Source organism: Apteryx mantelli, chromosome 3 (assembly GCF_036417845.1).
Source record: "Apteryx mantelli isolate bAptMan1 chromosome 3, bAptMan1.hap1, whole genome shotgun sequence".
Lineage (NCBI taxonomy): Eukaryota > Metazoa > Chordata > Aves > Apterygiformes > Apterygidae > Apteryx > Apteryx mantelli.
The window spans coordinates 77,391,548-77,409,428 of record NC_089980.1 but is presented as its reverse complement, the minus strand read 5'-3'; the positions used below and the strand labels follow the sequence as shown (position 1 = coordinate 77,409,428).

Here is a 17,881-nt window from a genome sequence, read left to right as displayed (position 1 = left end):
TCTAAACTCCTTCTGAGAGGAGCCTAGGCATGGCTGCATCTGATCCCAGTTTCAGACTTGGTCAACGGTTTATGTCTAAGGGATTATGTGCACAATTAATCAGAGATATAACTCAGCAAACTTTTGCAAAGTTCGCAAAAGTTCAGCATGCTATTAATCACTTACCGAGGATCTGTCGTGGAATCTTTCTCAACCTCGAGGAGTAATCTTGAGAGGCGTCCGTGTTCAAGAGGAGGTTCTGCAGTGCAGCCTGCTGCCACACAGGAGAGCTCAATCGGCTCTGGGCTGCCCCCTATTCATGGGGGGGGGGAGATGACTGACTCATAGTCATATCTGCATACTAGACAGGCTTTAGTAGGCACATGCTCAATTAGCCCCTACATAGGTGCTGTTTACAGGGAGGTCAAGTTGAGGGAGAGAGAGCACATCGGGGGGGGGAAAGGAGCACACTGTCACAGTAAGCTGAGGAAGACCATATCTTTGCTCATGATTGCCCTGAGCATCTGTATTCTTCAATCCTGTCAATCTGTCAAGCAGAACCTGTAGCATTTTCAACCACAAAGCAAAACACTTGAAAATTGTTGACTTTTGGTTGGTTGGGGTGAAGAATGGGGAGGATGGGGAAGATGAGTGCAGAAGGAGGGTAATCATCCATTAGCAGCTGGCATTTGCAAACCAGGAAGATTTGACACAAGAAAAAGAAAGGTTGGAGATGGTCAATCAAATGATAAGAACTACCCAAGGGAAGAAAGAGAATGAGCAGAGAGCAAGGTTATATGCAGGAGGCAGAAGAAAGCTGTGGGAAAGAGGATTCAGGGGATGAGACAGAAACAACACTCAGCCAAGCAGGGGAGTGCATGTTCTCAAGTCTCCAAAATGTTCTTGACAGGCCTGGAACAAGCCACCTGTTTCCTGTTTTTTCTCTCTCCCTCTCCTTTTTAAAAAACTTTCTTTCTATCTAGCTTTGCTGTTTTTTGTCAACATAGAGACTCATTCACACTGTTTATTTTCAATATACATTTGCAGAACACATCATTCTTGGATGTCACCTTGCAGAAACAGCTACACACACACACACACACACACACACACACAGAGACATACACATATATTTATTGCAGCCCAGTTTGTTTTTAAAATACCTTACTTTCTAACCTGGGAGCACTAGAATGAAAAGAATAGCCAGAGGGGAAACCTGGGCCTTGTGTTTCAAAGGGCTGCTTATTTATCAAGAAGGATAATCGGACATTTCTCTTAAGATCTTTTCAGGTCAGGGACAGTTAGGTCATTGTGAAGAGGTAAATACAGTTAAAAGATCTCTCATATGCCATTAGATTGGTTAGAAAGGCAATTGTAGTTTGATTTCTTGGCTCTTGGTAGAAATGTTCAGTGAAGCGTGATGTAGAAATTCAAGGGATGTTTTTAGAAGATTCAATCTCAGATGTGAGAATTGCAAAAGGAGACTAATCTCAAACTCTAATGACAAGAAAACCCAAACTAAGAGAAAATATTCGTTGGTCTTGACCGCAGCCTCCTTTGAGCTTCCTCTGTAGACTTATTTCATATAGATATATTTCCATATCAGTTCACAAGGGGATAATGGCTTACCACTTCTAATGCTTTTCATTTAATAAATATGTTTGGGGTCCCAGATGTGCTTTCCAAGTGGAAAAAAGAATTTATAGAAGAACAATGTGTTTGAGATTGTGCCTTTGGTCAGGAAAAGGCAGAATTACAATATAACAATGCAGTGACCTTAACCACCAGGAGGTGCTGAATTCAAAACCAGTCTTACCTCCTCTGAGGCTTTAGGACAGTTCCCTGAATCCTCTAATTTGCTCTGGCCTCAATTGTACAGTATGAACCACAGTGAGAATATGGGAGCTCCAGCCCATACAGGGTCCATTTTGCCTTCTGTTATGTCCTTTTAAATCTGGCCATATTAGTAAAATTCCTTTGGCGCAGGATTTAGGCAAGAAAATGTTCATTGTCTAGTCAAGGAAGCAGGGCAGAGAAAGTGGGAATAACATGGAGGTGGTTGGTCCCACAGAGCCATGGTGCACAGGAGGCGGAAACCTGCCGTCTTAACCAAGACAGCCCTCTGGTGCTGCCCAAATTACCCCCGGGAGTCCCAGCAGCCCCTGGGGCAGCATAGAAATGGGAGATGGCTGTGGTTCACTCAGTGGCACTGCTAGGGATAGAGCAGGGCAGCATCAAAGCTGGGCAAGGGATCCAGCCCTGCCGTCATGGGGGTGACCTCCCCACTGTCCCTTCCTGCGTGGGGCTCACACATGGTCCCTGACTGCTTCTGTGCACAGATGAAGCCAAATTGCCCCAAAGTGACCTCGTCCTCTGGACGTTGGAAAGGCCCGTCTGCTGCTTGCTGTGGATATTTTCATTCCAAGTGGAGAAACATACTCGTTTGTACCCACCAGTACCTCCAGTCCCTGAGCCTGTTCAAGCTTTGCTTTAAACAGTGCAATAAATTAGCACAGCTGTTTGATTCAAAACAGTCTGTTGACCTGCCCAAATGTGACTATGTAAAGATTGCAGGAAATTAAAACATCTAAAAATAGAAAGAGTGTCAGGGTAGAAAACAATTAAAAAGTGCCGCATGACCCTGTGCTGCCCATTTCTATTACCCCTGAAACGTACCATGCTGGTCCTGCTTCCACCTTGCCACCCTAATTGCTGAACTGCTCTCGAAGGGAAGGCTTGACATCAAAATCAACATATCCCCTCTTTTGTTCGTTTGATGAGAGTAGTGAAAATGGCCCTGGAGCCTGCCAATCTGTCCCTACTATGCTGGGCCTACCTGCTCGCCACGGTGGTGCTGTGTGAAGATGAAGGGCTGATTCCCCACTCTGCAGACACCTGCTGTATTTCAGGCACAGGCAGGAAGGTTAGCCTGAAGGGTTCTTCAATCAAAAGATAGAGTCAAGTTTTTCATATTTATCACTGCAACTCTTCAAGAAATCTGGTTGATATTAATTCTCAGCAAACCTATAACCTTTCATCGTTGCATTATGGGCAAAATGGTTAAGTTAAAAAGAGATTAATGAAATGAATGGGATTAATTCAGGTCTGACATGAGATGCACTGTTAGGTAGAGTCTGGAACGTGTCCAATGACTCTGAGCATTGTTCCAATCTCACACTGGATTTGATCTCTTTAATCTAGAAAGAAGCACCCTGACTCCAGGCCCCTGACAGGGGCTATGATGGGGCTCTGCCTCAGTAGCAATCTTCCAGCACAAAGCAAAAAACTGTGAGAGGCTCTTAACATAGGCTGCAAGACGGGACCCTGATGAGAATGGGACAAGAGCAGCAGGTTAAGGAAGGATATGGCACCTCAGCTGAAGAGACTTCAAACAGTGCTGCTGGCCTTAGAGACCTGATGAATTTCTAAGTTAAATTCTCAGGGCTTTCAAGATTTCTCGGGCCTAGCTTAATTTCTCAGGCTTTATCTAGATGATACTATTTATTCATGTGAAAGAACACCACCAGACTGGAAGGGTACAGAAGTAGTTTAAAGGCTACTCTAGCTCTGAGCTACATCTTCGACAGTCTCAGCATAGGTTTCCTCTTCCATGTTTTGTGTTTTACAAGCCAGGCAATGTGCAGTGTGAACTCCACTTTCTGTCTGACTGTACTGTTCTTCTGAATGAGTGAAGTCTGATGCAAAAAGCAATTAAATAAGGAGCTACCACAAATTTTGTATCTAAGACTGGAAACTAGCAAAAAAAAATTGTGGAAAATATTTTGTAAACAGTATATCTGGATGTTAACTTTCCCATAAAAACACAGCACATCTACCACACTTCTGAAAAATAACACCTGTCACAGTCATACCTTTCTTTTTTTTCCCTTTAGTTTAATCACACCTTGTTCTCCCCCAGCTCATTAGCAATGCAATGCTTGTCCTGTAAGAATACTTGTCATAAGCATAATCTGGGAATTTCTTCCAAGGAGAAACTTGCTCCATTATCACTGTAACAGTAACCAAAACATAGAACAACAATTAAAATGACTGTCTGCCTGGGCAATCCTGATGCAAGTAAGTGATCAGGTTCTAATTTCCTTGAAGTCTTCTGGTTGAATTTATCTTATCTAACTGCAGTCATTCAAAAGTCAAACCATTTGTAGAAACTAATTTTCTAGGACATCCTCCTTGATCCACTGGTGGAGGGAGAGAGAGAGAGATATCTTAAAAGGGTGATATTTTAGGCACTGATTTTAGGGATGTATGGTTCCCTTTAGAGCAGTACCTGTCTCTCTCCATTGGCTACAGAGGACCTTAGAAAATAAGCAATCTAAAATGTAGGCCTTTGATCTGACCAAACTTTACATGAATAACACTATTGTTTCTTAATTTGCCTTCTTCCTCCTGATTCAGCTTGAACTACAGCTGGATTTACTTTCTAAATTTCATTTTCTTTTTTCCTTTAGGAATTGTTCCACAGATCGAATGTTTGTCTTATTAGACGCTAGATTTGTACTTAGGAGATCTAGGACATTTGAAGAATGTGTTTGGGAGGGGCGACCACATGGTCTTTGGCCCATGTGAAAAGGAGAAGTAATCATTCCTTTGCCTTGCATGTTCACTAGCAGAACAAGTAACCTATGCCTGGCCAGGGCTGCAATAAGTCTGCAAGGAATGCATGAAGAATGAAGAAAGGACAAGAATCCAGTCACATCTGTTCCAGGACAACTTCTACACTCATCTTCCAGCTTAATCTGTCTCTCCATTCTGTTCTCTACCTTTACGGTTTGCTTAAATCAACTGACTGTTTTTTAACTCTCAGAGGTTGCCTTAGTACGCCATTCTCTGCACAGGCCAAGCAAAACCCTGTAGACCAAGGAAAACAGTTCAGTATTTTTAAAACAATAGAATTATTGAGAAATTCAATTCTATTATTAACAATTAATTTTCAACGAAATATCCAAATGCAGGTGACCCTATTGAGACCCACACATTTTATACACTGCATAAAACTTCTAATAACACTGATAAGATATTACTGTGATGTGAACCGTGTAAGATGGAGAATATCTGATTTACTGATGTGTAAATTGAGGTATGGAGGAGTTAAATCGTATCATCACTCATTCACAACAACATACAAATAGGCTGGAAATAGCTCCAATATTGAATTAAAAATAAACATAACTTACTTAAACTTTTGCTTCAGTAGGACAATTCACATGCTGAAGGCAAGCAATGTACATGAGAGAATTCTGTCTCAGAACCACAATGATGGGTATATGAAGTGGTCATCCTAATAATTAACAAAGGAGAAAAACACAAGTTTAGCAAACAAGAGCCATATTTTTAATCACAGGATACAAGTCACCTTACATTGCACAGAGGACAAACTGAACCTCAGGTAATTTTCATTCAATTAACAGTGCAAAGTGCAAAAAACAGTGCAAAGCCTTGTAAATACATGATGGAATCAACTATGCTGAACGAGGCAAAGCACAGAGATGGCACAAATTGTGCTTTGAATATCAAACACCACCCAAAGGAAAACACAGGTCAGTCTTCATGACACTTAAGAAAAAAAACAGGGTCAGGGTCAACCAGAGCAGGGTCAAGAGTTGGCTAATAACGACCTTTTCTCTGTCTGAGACAGTGGTACTCCCTCATTGATATTTGATAAGCTGAGTCTACATGATAGGAGGGAGCAACAGTAGCAAAGTGGCAGCAGTGGTATCATGAGACAACTTTGGCAACTGACCTAATCTGCATTCAGAGCAAAAGTGCCTCAGTTCACTTGTACAGACACTGCACTGTCAGCAACTGCAGCATGTGGCTCTCCATGAACTCCTCTTCTCCATCTTTGCACAAGCTTGGGCAGATGACATCAGACCTATATGTCCAAGCACATTACATGACTCATAAGGAAAGGGACAAAGATGCTAATATAGCATCATGATGAGAATAAAAAGGCAGTGAAAGAACATTTCATGCAGAATTTTTTCTTCCACTGTTAGCACTGCATTATTCTAGTTAAGATAAAATAATAGGAAAAGATAGGAAAAGATCAACATATCTGAAAGTAACAGTGAACTTCACTTTGGACTCCTGAAGTATTTGCAAATGCTGATGAATTCAGTCTTATGGCACAGTTCTGTCAAGTCAGTACTATCCTCATTTTACACGAGAGAACAAAGGACTTTGCAAGTATTATGTTTTGCCATGTTCAAGGCTGCCTTTGAGATTTGCAGTGGATCTTGAAAGTTTTGCTACAATGCACTACCAAGGCACTTTCAGTCTCTGAATTCTGGCACTTAAAACTTATTTTAATACAGCAGGTAACTAAATCAGCAACAGCATATGGAGGACTATCTTTGTTGAAAAGAACATCCATAGAATGGATATAATTTGCATGTGGTTTCATATAAATGAAAGTGACATTTGTTTTAGAAGGTGAATTTTAGAAGGCAAAATCTGTTACTTGTGTTACCATAGAAGGTAATCCCTCAAACTCTTTAAAATCCAGCAAGAAGACAAGAGGCTGAAAAGTACAAATGGGTGAGGAAAAGTAAATAATAAAATAATGCTGGTCAGCATGTCAGATGGAGACCTCAGCACATCATTCACCCACATCCTAAATCCCTAAATCTTGTGAATTGTGCATTTAACTCAACTTAGGACTCTGCACATAAACCAGAAGAATCTGGTTGGAAGCCCAAATGCTTTTTTTTCTCCTCCTTTAAAAGACTTTGAGAGTCTATCATGACAGGAAAGAATCCAAACATTAGAGCAATTCATCCCTTGAAAGCATCAGATGCTAATCATGTTTTCATTAACAGTATGTCAGTGATATGGGGATTCAATCAAAATTACTGTGATGATTTCATGTTAATGGGTATTTAAGTAAAACATAAGACATTAATCAAAGATTAGAGAAATATATGCTAAATTATTGTGATATATGTATAACTGAAAAGAAGTGTTCAAAGGGAAAGAGATTTCTTTCTTAGAAGAACAAAAATTAAAACCTAGACCAAGATAGATTCAAGGTAAAAATATGTTTGAAGCTGCTGAATGACTGTTTTTATTTTCTATCCCTGTATTTTTTTTCTCCCTGTGGGAAATAAGAAATTTGACTGGAACAAATATTTGGAGCCAGTAATTTGATGCTGTAAACTGAGGATCCAAATGACAGTTAGTCAGTCAGGGTAACCTTGGTACCTGCTAAATTAGGAATTACCTTCCAAGTTAGAAGAACTTGTTATTAGTCCTCTGTATTAAGGCCTAAAACTTTTAAACATACCTGTGATGAGCAGTACCAGTGAAATCTGACTTAAAGTTAAGTTCATGTATCAGGTGTTTCAGGAGCAACGCATAAAGAAATCAGATTATGCAAAGCAGAATAATAATTTTGGACATATCCTATAGTGCCTGTGGCTGTTTCTGTACCAGGAGAAAGATCTAACTCAAACTTAAATTATTCCTCTGTGGATTCAACTCCTTTTGCTGGAAGGGAGATGAGTGGCAGTCTTTGACCCGTGTCCTGCTGATCCCCGAGGGCCAGAATGGGCTACTGAGGCTTGTAAAAAGCTGATGCAGAACAGAACAACTTGAAACTTGTTCTGTCTTGTGTAAGACAAAGATCACCTTTGAATCACAGAGCTCTAAAAACAGTTTCAACCTACTTTTGCCTTTCTTAGCTTTCTTGTCTTATGACACAGCTTATTTGGGCCCAAAGTGAAGTCACTCTAGAAAAGAAAAGCCTTCTCCTCAAGGCTCCCCATAGGCCTGAGCACTGAAAACATACTGGAAAAAGAGTAGCATGAAAGGGGAGATATTTATAACGTTACCTTTATCAGTCTCCAAGCCTCTGTCTAAGCCTCAAACAGAGAAACGAGCTGGTGGGATGTGAAGCTAACGCCCTTGGTGTGCAGCCAGCCCCCAGCCTTCGCCTACCAGCACATGGGTGACATTGTGCTTCCTGGCCATTGCTTCCTGCACCCATGCAGGGAGAGAAACAGAAAAAGTTGCATCTTATTTTTCATGCAAGCTGTTTCATTTTTGCTATAGAAGAGTGCCCTGACTGGCTGTTTTTTCCTCCATGTCTGCACTTTGCTGCACTTTAAAGATTTCTGGTAGCTTCCCAGGGAAGACACTCTAGTCACAGAGGCCTTTTTTTTGCAAGTCCAGGCTCTCTCCCTGCCCTGGACACAAACACTGCTCTCCCATTCTTGTTTTTAAGGGTGCCACTTTCTTGTCAGAAATCCAGACCCATGTCCTCAGTTTTGTGATTTGATCTCCTTTTTGTACCAGATGTTTTCCATTACAACCTGTGATCCACCCCCAGTTTATTGTCTAGTGGCTTCCTGACAAATTCACTTGCTGCCTGAGTAGAAACGACGTGGAAGCTCCTTAGTCACTTGTGAGCCCGCTTGTGGTGAACAGCTCCAAAGCCTTCGTTAGCAAATCCATGGTAGGTGGAGAACTTGAGGCCTTGCTTCTACCTTTGGGAAACATCTTCAAGAAAAGCAAGATTTGGTGTCACTACTAAGAACAGGGGGCATTTTCTGAACGCTGTCTAAATTCCATTGCTAAATTTATGAATCCACTTCAGGCAAATTAATAGCTGCTATTTTGTTTACTGAGCTTGAAAGGACTGAGAGCCTGCAGTGACACACTAGATTGTGTTGATCTCATTAGCATTTCATTAGTCCTCTAGTTGTTCTCATTAAAATCTCAACATCATGTTAATTTCTCTGCCTCTTTCCTGAGAGCAGTAAGAAGGCTCAGAAGCAGAGAGTTAATGGAGTTAGGCGTTTTCCTTATTTCCGAGGTACACTTGCTATGGGCACTTGCTGAGCCCTGTCAAGCTGGTATTTTTAATAATACACTATGTTCTTATTAGTCCTCACGTCTGTGAATCACATTGAGCTGGAAGAAATTTCCAGCAGTTGTAGGCTCCATGCACAGCTTGGTATAACTTCCCTAGCAACAGGGATCTAATGTGGCACAGGTTTGTGAAAAATTTATGCCTCTAAAATCCTGCCTGACCTTTTGAAATTTTTGTGTCTGTCTTAGTGTGACAAGCACAAGGGCTGCGCTGCTCCTGAGGGTCCCATCCTGCTCACACACGGCATTGGGAATTTTGCCCTCCGTTTCAGCTCCAGCGATATCAGACTTTGCATACCAGATGGCAATAGACTTTGTTGTTCTTCTGATTTCTGGAAGTATACAAGAATCATGCTTTGTTCTGATGCCCCCATGTCCCACAAACGAGGTATTAAAGCTTGTTTTTATAAGCCCTACAGCTTCTTCACCTGGACATGTAACATTAGAATATTCACAGAGGCAGTACAATTCACCCACTGCCTATTGTGAAGTGTGCAACAGCTAAGGCCCTCCTCAAAAAAAAAGTCATTTCAATAAACAGAAGATAAACATTTCCCAGAAAGGGAAGAAACAGTATGAGGGAAGCGGCCTTTCTGTCTTCTTTATGATATTGTCTGAATATCTGGAAGTTCAGGCAAAATTTTATAAAAGCAAGAATATTTTGGAGCCTTTTTGCAGCAATGCAAAATGTCTGTTAAGACTGGATTTGGAAAAAGAAGCATTTTAAATGGACTTAAAAATGCTTAGCAGAGTTCCTTACTTTGGCAAACATTTCTTACGGCTCATAAGCCTGCTATCTTTGCTGAATTTTCTGTAAGAAAGTATAGTGAGGTATTTTGTAAGCATTGTAATAAATCGCTGTCTGGTTGGTACTGAACAACAAGTTTAATGAAGAAAGATGGCTTCAGACTTCTTCTCTGGAGAAGAACGATAGATCATTATCTAACATATTTCTCTCTAGGAATAATTTGTGGAGTTACGAGAACAATTTTGCCTTAAATCTCTCAGAGTTGTAAGCTTTTTAGCTTGTATAAGAGAGCCAGTTACAAATGATCAGTGAAAACTTGATGATAGGCTGTTTTTCTTACTTCTTATTTTGATGACCAAATGCTTGCAACCTCTACCCTGGGTCTGTCAAATATGAATTCTCTGGAATAAAACTGTTTATATCTTGTGAGAATAGATTTTGGTACAAAAAGATCCTGATCTCTAATAGGGCTTTAAAGTGTTTCTACAATAACATTAACAAAAACAATAAACCCCTCATGGCTATGTTTGCAAATAATCGTAAAGAATAGTTATTTACATTACTCAGTAGGGAGTCATGCCATAAATGTGTACAAGTTCAAAAGACAGGAAATTGGAAGAGAATAATGACATTTAACATCACACAATTAAACATCTATCAGCACTTACATTTTTTTTCTTTGGTCTTCTACAAAGGATTTGGAAATATACATGAAATTTATCTATAAACACTGAAATATTAGAATCAGTTCAAACTGTTATTGTTTAGAAAATGGTGAACATAATTCTTCTAAGTTTTTGATAGTTGTTCCATCAGTCTATATTAGAAGGTCATTTTTTCCCCCAGTGAGTAACATTTTAATTCACAGACTGCCACTGATTTCATATTTCTGTATAAATAAAAGACATATTGCACTTGAAGGCAGAGATGAAAAAACCTGCATGACAGCAACTGACAGAATGGTACGAAAAGCCATGGATGTTTCAAAAAAGTCTGCAGCTGAATGTGGGCAATTGAGAGATAGTTGGAATTTTTTATATATATAGATATATGGATACATATGTATAGAAATTTAAAGTGAGTCCTTTGTGGACTCCAAATTATATAGAAATGTTTCTGTGACACTGAATATAACAGCTGAGACACTGGCAAACTGATGTTCTTTGGAGCCAGCCATATATCCACTTATTTTGTTAAAAATAGCTTGTCAAATTAGTGCCAGCTGATTTTTAATTCTATAACATTTACGATGTTAATAACCATTATGGCTCTATTTGTTGGATGAGACATTCAAATACCTTCTCATATGATATGGTAGTCCTTTACCATGGAGTTGTTTCATCCACTTCAATCAAACTACTTAGGTGCCTAGTCTCAAGTCCACTGAAGTAACTGGAAAGAAATTTTTAACTTCAGCAGGATTCAAAACAAACCTGCAGCAAGTATTCATCTGCAAATGGTTCATAGTCTGACCCACAGAATTCCTTTAGCATTCAGCTTAATGGGGTATTTAATTCAAAAGCTCCATTAAGGTGTAAAATAAGGAATATTTATTGTTAACTGGCTGAATTTCATCTGAAAATACACAAAATCAAGATTTGAAGAGTATTTGACTATTGTCTCTACTGGCTGATAACTAAGCCTCAGCATCATCCTTTTTCTTGATGTATGCTGACAACATTGTAAGCCTCATCAGACAGTCCAGAAATACTCATCTATATAAATCTTTTTATGTGGCATAATTTTCTTGACAGTCCTCAGCAATCTATTATGGTACTTTGATTAAAGATGTTATATGCTCAAAAAAAAAAGAAAAAGATATATGGTGTTTTAAACCTTCTCTTTGGTTTTGCAAGGTTTATAAGTTAGTTTTCCTGTCGATGGTGAGCTCAAATGCTATCCCAGGGGGATCCCCTCAGTTTCAGCAGGGCAGCAGAGGTGTGAAAGACATACATACCCAACAGACAGCTAAACAGCAGCCTGTCTGATCAGGCCAGTCATCCTTACCCACCACTTTTCAGCAGCCCTGCGACTGCCCAGGCTGAAGAGAAATAGAAGAAAACTGGACCAAGGGGACCACAGACGGAGGCAGGGTTTGCCTCTCCAGAGTTGCTGGGAGTGGGGCTGACAATACCTGCTCTGCCAGCTCTCCCCAGTTTGCTCCATTCAGGGCACATCGGTCTGTAAGTCACAGTGCCCTCATGGTCCCACATGCGTCCAGGACTGGAGAGGCCATCTGAGGTCCCCATCTGCTTTCTGCTAGCCCCAAGTCTTTGATAAACTTAATTCTGGGTGTTGAGGCTGGAGTTAAGACTAGATGTCCTTGTTGGGAGTGGGTAAAAAGAAGAAAATTCTGGATCAAATCAAATCCTGATCACTTTATTAACTTCATCAGTCTTAATGAAGGCAGTGAGCAAGGTCTGGAAGCTCTTTATCTTAAGCTTTTAAACCCTGAAAACTGACTATTTTGTTTATTCACTGGAATTGCTTTAGCTGAGGTAAGATGGCTTTAGCAGTGCTGAAACTAAAATGTCTCAGCATCTTTCATCATACATGTTCATGCACACTCACACACTCATGAAGTCACTCAGGATCAGATCCACAGATGGAAAGATGTGATGACCCTGAAAGTCTCCATATCTGACTTTCAGACACCTAGTTCCCTGAATTCTTGGTGTTAAGAGAGGCTCCCAAACACAAAGGGATATCAGACAGCCATTCTGCAAGAATTAGGCAGGGAGAAAAGAGAGTTTTTGAACTCCAGCCTCTCCCAGGACCCTCAGCATCTCCATGTTGGGTACTTCTAGCAGGAAGAGTGGTTCCAGTTTAAAATGTGGGACCGAGTTCCATCAGGCTAAGGACTTCCTGGGCCATGGCTGAGTGCTGTAGACACTATGAAAACACACAAAAACAGACCCAGGCAGTAGCACCAGCACTTCAGGCCATATTTTGAATGAAAATGGTAGCAGGTGACAGGCCTTAGGTACAAATGCTGTTGATGGTGTGTGCTCTACACATAGCTGCCAGATAGGGTTTCAGGGCAGGTAGTGACCAGTTTGTCAGTCATAAATTGGCATAAGAATGAAATAAGCACTGAGGAACACTGCAGTACCAACACAGAGGCACTTCTGGGCAGCACGCTGGACTCCAAGGAAAGTTTTCCGGTATTTGCAGGGCTTAGGGAGTGAGGCATGAGTTCTGGGGACTGTCCTCCTGCATGTCGGACTATAACCTTTGCCTATGTCCCACTTGTAGCACTCATGTACCTGAATTAGTTGCTAAATTTGAAGAATGCCTCAAGTTTTCAAAGAGCAGGGATTTTCCACTTTTCATGATATTCTTCCTCTCTGTGTGCTCTGCTTGATAAATATAATTGTTCTTTGGCAAAGCTGCTACAAATCACAAAAGGCAGAAAGCTGAAAGCCTGACCATTAATGAAACCAGTTCATTGATTTCTGGTGGTACATAGTGTTCCTGAATGCAATTAATTTATATGAACAGTACAATGGATTTTGTTCTCTAGTCTTATTCTGTTGTTTCATGAAAGGCTAATGTGATAGAACAGATGGGAGAAGTGCTCGTTTGAGGAACAATGTTTCCATTCCTGAGTATTTTATGTCATCACCACAGACATAATGTAGGTTTTAATAAATAGAAGAAGCTAGGGTCCATTTAAAATGTTTCTTCTGCTCCTGTGTTAGTTGCTTAATTAAGAACTAGCTTGTTGTCTCTGTTAAGATATAGTAGTTAATGGTACTTACCAAGGCTTCTATTCCTGCCATACTGAACTGGAAAGCTTGTTCAGTTAACTGGAACTCAATCAACTTGACCACTTCACTGAGAGCGCTCTGGGGGATCTGGTTTTAATCTAATGATAGCAACATGGCAATAACAGAGGCTAAATTAAGACAGCATTGGCATAAGCTGCACTTAAAATATCTATTCATACAGTGTTATCACCGTAAGTGGTGCTTCAGTAGGTGTGAACTCTAAGCTTCTGTCTACACTGCCACGTGAAGTTTCAGATCCATCCAAAACAAGAAGAAAGCTAAACAAAAGAAGATGGCAGTTAGTGGTTTTTTTTTTCCTTTTTATTTCTTTAATCCTCATTTTTGGCATATTAAGACTTTTCAGATTCTATTTAAATAACCTAATTCTTAGGAGTTATGACACAACAGCTAGTTTTAGAACAATAGGCCATCAGCTAAGGTGACAACAAGAGAAAGGTTATGTTATTGTAGTAAACTGAGGCACCTGAGTTCATTGTTATCGGCAGGATCTCGCAGTGGTTAGTCAAGAAGGGAACTCACTAATGTGAGTTTTGTTTTTGTTTTGTTAAAATTCCACATACCTATGCATCAAAATCAGCTATTACAGCTGATACTACTGTAAGAAAGATGCTATACATTTCCACTGCGTAGGGAACTCAACTCTGACTATTCCAGTGTTCATTTACAAACAGGCATACACCCAAATCTGCAGCTTACTGCAACATTCTTGTCCATCTACAGATACAGTCCTCCTGCGAGAGATGCCTCTACATGAAAGATACTCCGCCAAAAACAACACCTCCCTTTGGAAATCTCCCTGGGGCTGATGAAGAGGGATGAAACCATTTCTCTGTGTCTATCCCCCGTGGACATCTCCTCCAGATAGATCCCAGACTAGCAGAGGTCTCAGAAAGACATTTCAGCAAAGGCAGCTGCCTTCCACTTTCATGCAGCAGCCATAGGTACTACCTGAAAAAGGGAATGAAGGATGCATATTATGGCCAAGAATTTGCATCAAATGTAGGATTGGATACTCTGTTTTCTAATCCATGTTCCTTCTCTTGGGGAAAAGAAAGATCAGTCACACCTAAACCATTCTGGACAATTGTTCATCTAACCTATTTTTTAAAACTATCATTAATGGAGATTTTATACTCTCCCTCAGCAAATCATTTCAGTGCTTCATTCTCCTAAAATATAATTTAAGTTATGTTATTATTACTGTAATGACTCTAATTCTCTGACCATGCAACAAGAAGTTATCTGATAACTGACCCCGGGCTAAGAACCCCCCTGGAGAGCTTGCAGTGCAACAGGAATTGTACCTACAGATTTCATTTTAAGAATTCTTCCTTTCTTGAAGTCTTTTACAAAAGATTAATCTAAACAAACCTTAGGGAAATTTTAATTTTTTTCTTACCCTCAGACATTGCTTCAGAGGTTTGGAATCTCACAAGTTTCACTTCATTTTGAGCAATTTTGCTGCTTAAATGACCAAAAGGGTGGAAAGCAAAAGAAAGGAAAAATATGCTGACTTACAGTGTGCCCACCAAATAACTTCAAACAGAATTTAGAATTTAGCACTGACAGAAAAAAAGACAGAAAAAAAGACAGAAACAAAGACAGAGCAGAATGAAAAAGGAATAGAAAAAGAAATATATGTCAAAAGCAAAGAGGAGGGGGCTTAAGGCAGAGAATGGATATGGGAACAAGAGAGAAACAGAAGAGTCACACAAGAGTCACACAAGTCACAAAAGAAGGGGGAGAATAAGGGAGACAAGACAGGGATCTCGGGAAAGAATGAACACAATGTCCCTGATGAAAAAGAGAGGCAAGCACTGAAGAAGGATGGCAGGTTTGTAAACCACATGTAATTCACTTTTTTGCTGGTGGTTATCAAAAGGTTCGTATACTACTTATGGGATTCAAAATTCCTCAGAAAACAACTTGAGAATCAAAGATGGAAAAAATATTATAAAAAAATCACCTAAATGTTTTCTATATAAAAGCTATACATTTGATTATTGCTGGAGGATCATGCAAAGAGAATGAGGCAAAAGGAGATTCAATGGCTTCTCAGGAAATGTGTGGCAAAATCAGAAACCTCTCATCTTCCAATATTATGTTCCTTCTAAAAGACCAGACTGCTATTCCTATTTAGTCAGTAGGCTCTTTTTCCATAAGCTTCAACAGGAGAAGATGAGATCCTAGGATGAACACATATGAAAACACAGGCCATATCCTATGTGTATGCTTTCTATAAGATTAGAGATTCAGGGAAATTACAATTAAATGTGATTAAAATCTCATTGGCAATAGGGGACTGCAGTGATCTTTGCAAGCATTACTTATATCTATTTTCTACATCCTGGTTATCTCAATCTGATTATAGGACTCGCATGTCAAACACTCAAGAGTCCTTTAATTCTCAGTAGGAGATTTTCATCTCAAAAATCAAATCATGAGCACCACAGATTCTAATATAAAGTGCTGAAGGAAAATGTCTGCAGTGTTTATACTCAAAATGAGCCACTTCAGGACATTTAAGAGGGTCCATATTTAAGGTTCACTTTGGCTTTTTGTGCTTAGCAGTGATGAAATAAATGGCAATTTGACAATGAAAGGCAGAAGGAACCACAGGCAGAGGAAAGTGAATTACAGCACTACTACCCAAGTACAGCTCACACACAGACAGTAGAGATTCAGTACCACACAGGGAAGGTTGAAGCAGGTAAACAGAACAGATATAAAACTGGATGTGAAGAACTTTACCTCTTATTGAAGCTTAGAGGATAAATGCTTTTGCTCACATGAATGAGTCTTTGGAAAAGGGAGTATGAGGCACAGGAAATAGTTACTGAAATGACTCCGGCTAGAAAGAGAGATAAAATGTTGGAAGGGAAAAAAAGGCCCTTGTGTATCATTCTGCTCCATTCAAACGTTCCCCCAAGCACAAAGGTTTAGCCACATGGGCCGGGTCCCCTCTGCTCTCCGTAGAATTATTTTTATCTATACCCGCTGAGGATATGGCCCACACTTTTCCCCCCCTTTTTTAAATAACTACTGTCTGTTTTATCCTGTGGTTTCCAGCAGTGGCATACAGCCAGCTTTCAGGCTGCAATGTTCCTCAGCACTCACACCCTTTGTCAAGCCCTCAAAAAAATTAGGAATAGGAATTCCAGTAAAGCAGCTTCAGCTATTATCTTTAACTGTTTCTGCTTTTGTAATTTACAGTGGTTATCATTAAAGGTTTTTAATAGCCAGCATTAATGTTTTTGTACACAGTTAACTTTATTAGTTCCAGAGAAGCACTTTGTAAAATGAATAAATGTTGACAATTTCATAGCAGCTTCTGTGTTATTTTGGAGATTCAAATGTGCAGCTCATTATAGAATTTTATTCTAAAATATTTTTTTGTTTTCTTTTCCTCCTTTCTCATTCCTGGAGACCATCCTGTGCAAGTTATCTTGGAGCCAGAAGCAAACTCATTGTTTTAATTATTGAGGAAAGCAGGCTTTCTCCTGTTTTGATTTTCTTTTCCTTTGTGAGATAACTTGAGAAGAGTTCACACTGGAGTCATAAGGGGAGGTAGGCAAAGTCAAGGTGTGTAGGCAGTTGTCTAATTCCGCAAAAAATGCCTTCAGTCTACTCCCATTGTAGCCTATAGGCAAAACTCCCATTCACCTCGAAAGAAGTGGCTTGGAAAACCAGAATTGCCAATGCTTTTGTGGCCAAAATGTCTAGTATAAAAAACATATCTCCTGAGCCAAAAAAGCTATTAACTGATTAATTCTTTTAAATGATTTTCACTGTGTCAAAATTGATGCAATTGTCTTTGGTAATTTTATAAACCGGCTGTAAAAAGAAGAACCAGAAAATGCTCACCACTATAATGTGTTTGTAATATCATTCTTGTCTTAGGTAAGTGCATTGCAAAGTACATTTGTACTTTCACCCAGCATAACGGTTGGCCACAGATGCAGTTTGATGCTTCCCTAAATACAGTTATCCTGCTCTGCCAGGGCTCTGCGGCATGCACCACATGCCAAAGGGGAGGATGAGAAGAGACTTCTTTTCTTCTCCAGGCCTTCACCTCCCTCTGATGCACACAGAGGCTCACCAGCAGGGTGGGATGTGCATGGAGGAAGGAAGCACCAGCGAGGTGCCACAGGCTTATGGCAGTGCCCTGCAGCTGCCCTGGTTAGACTAGTGTCCTGACAGGTCTCACATCAGGGTTTTCTCTTCTTATTGCCTATAAAGAAATGTAGAAAACCAGATCAAGACGTGAACTAAAAAGTGAGTGAAGTGAACTAGTAACTGAAAAACCACTTTTGTCATAAAGGCTGAGGCTAAACTGCTGGCATCACTCTAAAGAGCTTAGCTTGAATCTCCACTGCCATCAGCAACACAGTTTACTAGAGTCAAAGAGAATTACTAAAACGGATCAGTGAGGGTAGTCAAGGGACTAGAGTGCACTAGGTATATATATTACCCT

The 17,881-nt window shown here is 40.1% G+C and overlaps 1 long non-coding RNA gene across 2 annotated transcripts in view; it reads right to left on the bottom strand.

Moving 5' to 3' along the window:
- LOC106497945 (uncharacterized) overlaps positions 1-17,881 on the bottom strand; it is a 42,948-nt gene that overhangs the window by 8,649 nt on the left and 16,418 nt on the right. The window contains exons 1-2 of one of the 2 annotated variants that reach the window (XR_001294868.2): positions 7,830-7,866; positions 5,175-5,278 (exon numbers count right to left, since the gene is read on the bottom strand). This is a non-coding gene — a long non-coding RNA (uncharacterized lncRNA). Of the gene's footprint in view, positions 1-5,174; positions 5,279-7,829; positions 7,867-17,881 lie in introns of those variants that run through there. The other variant, XR_001294867.2, reaches the window with a different exon arrangement.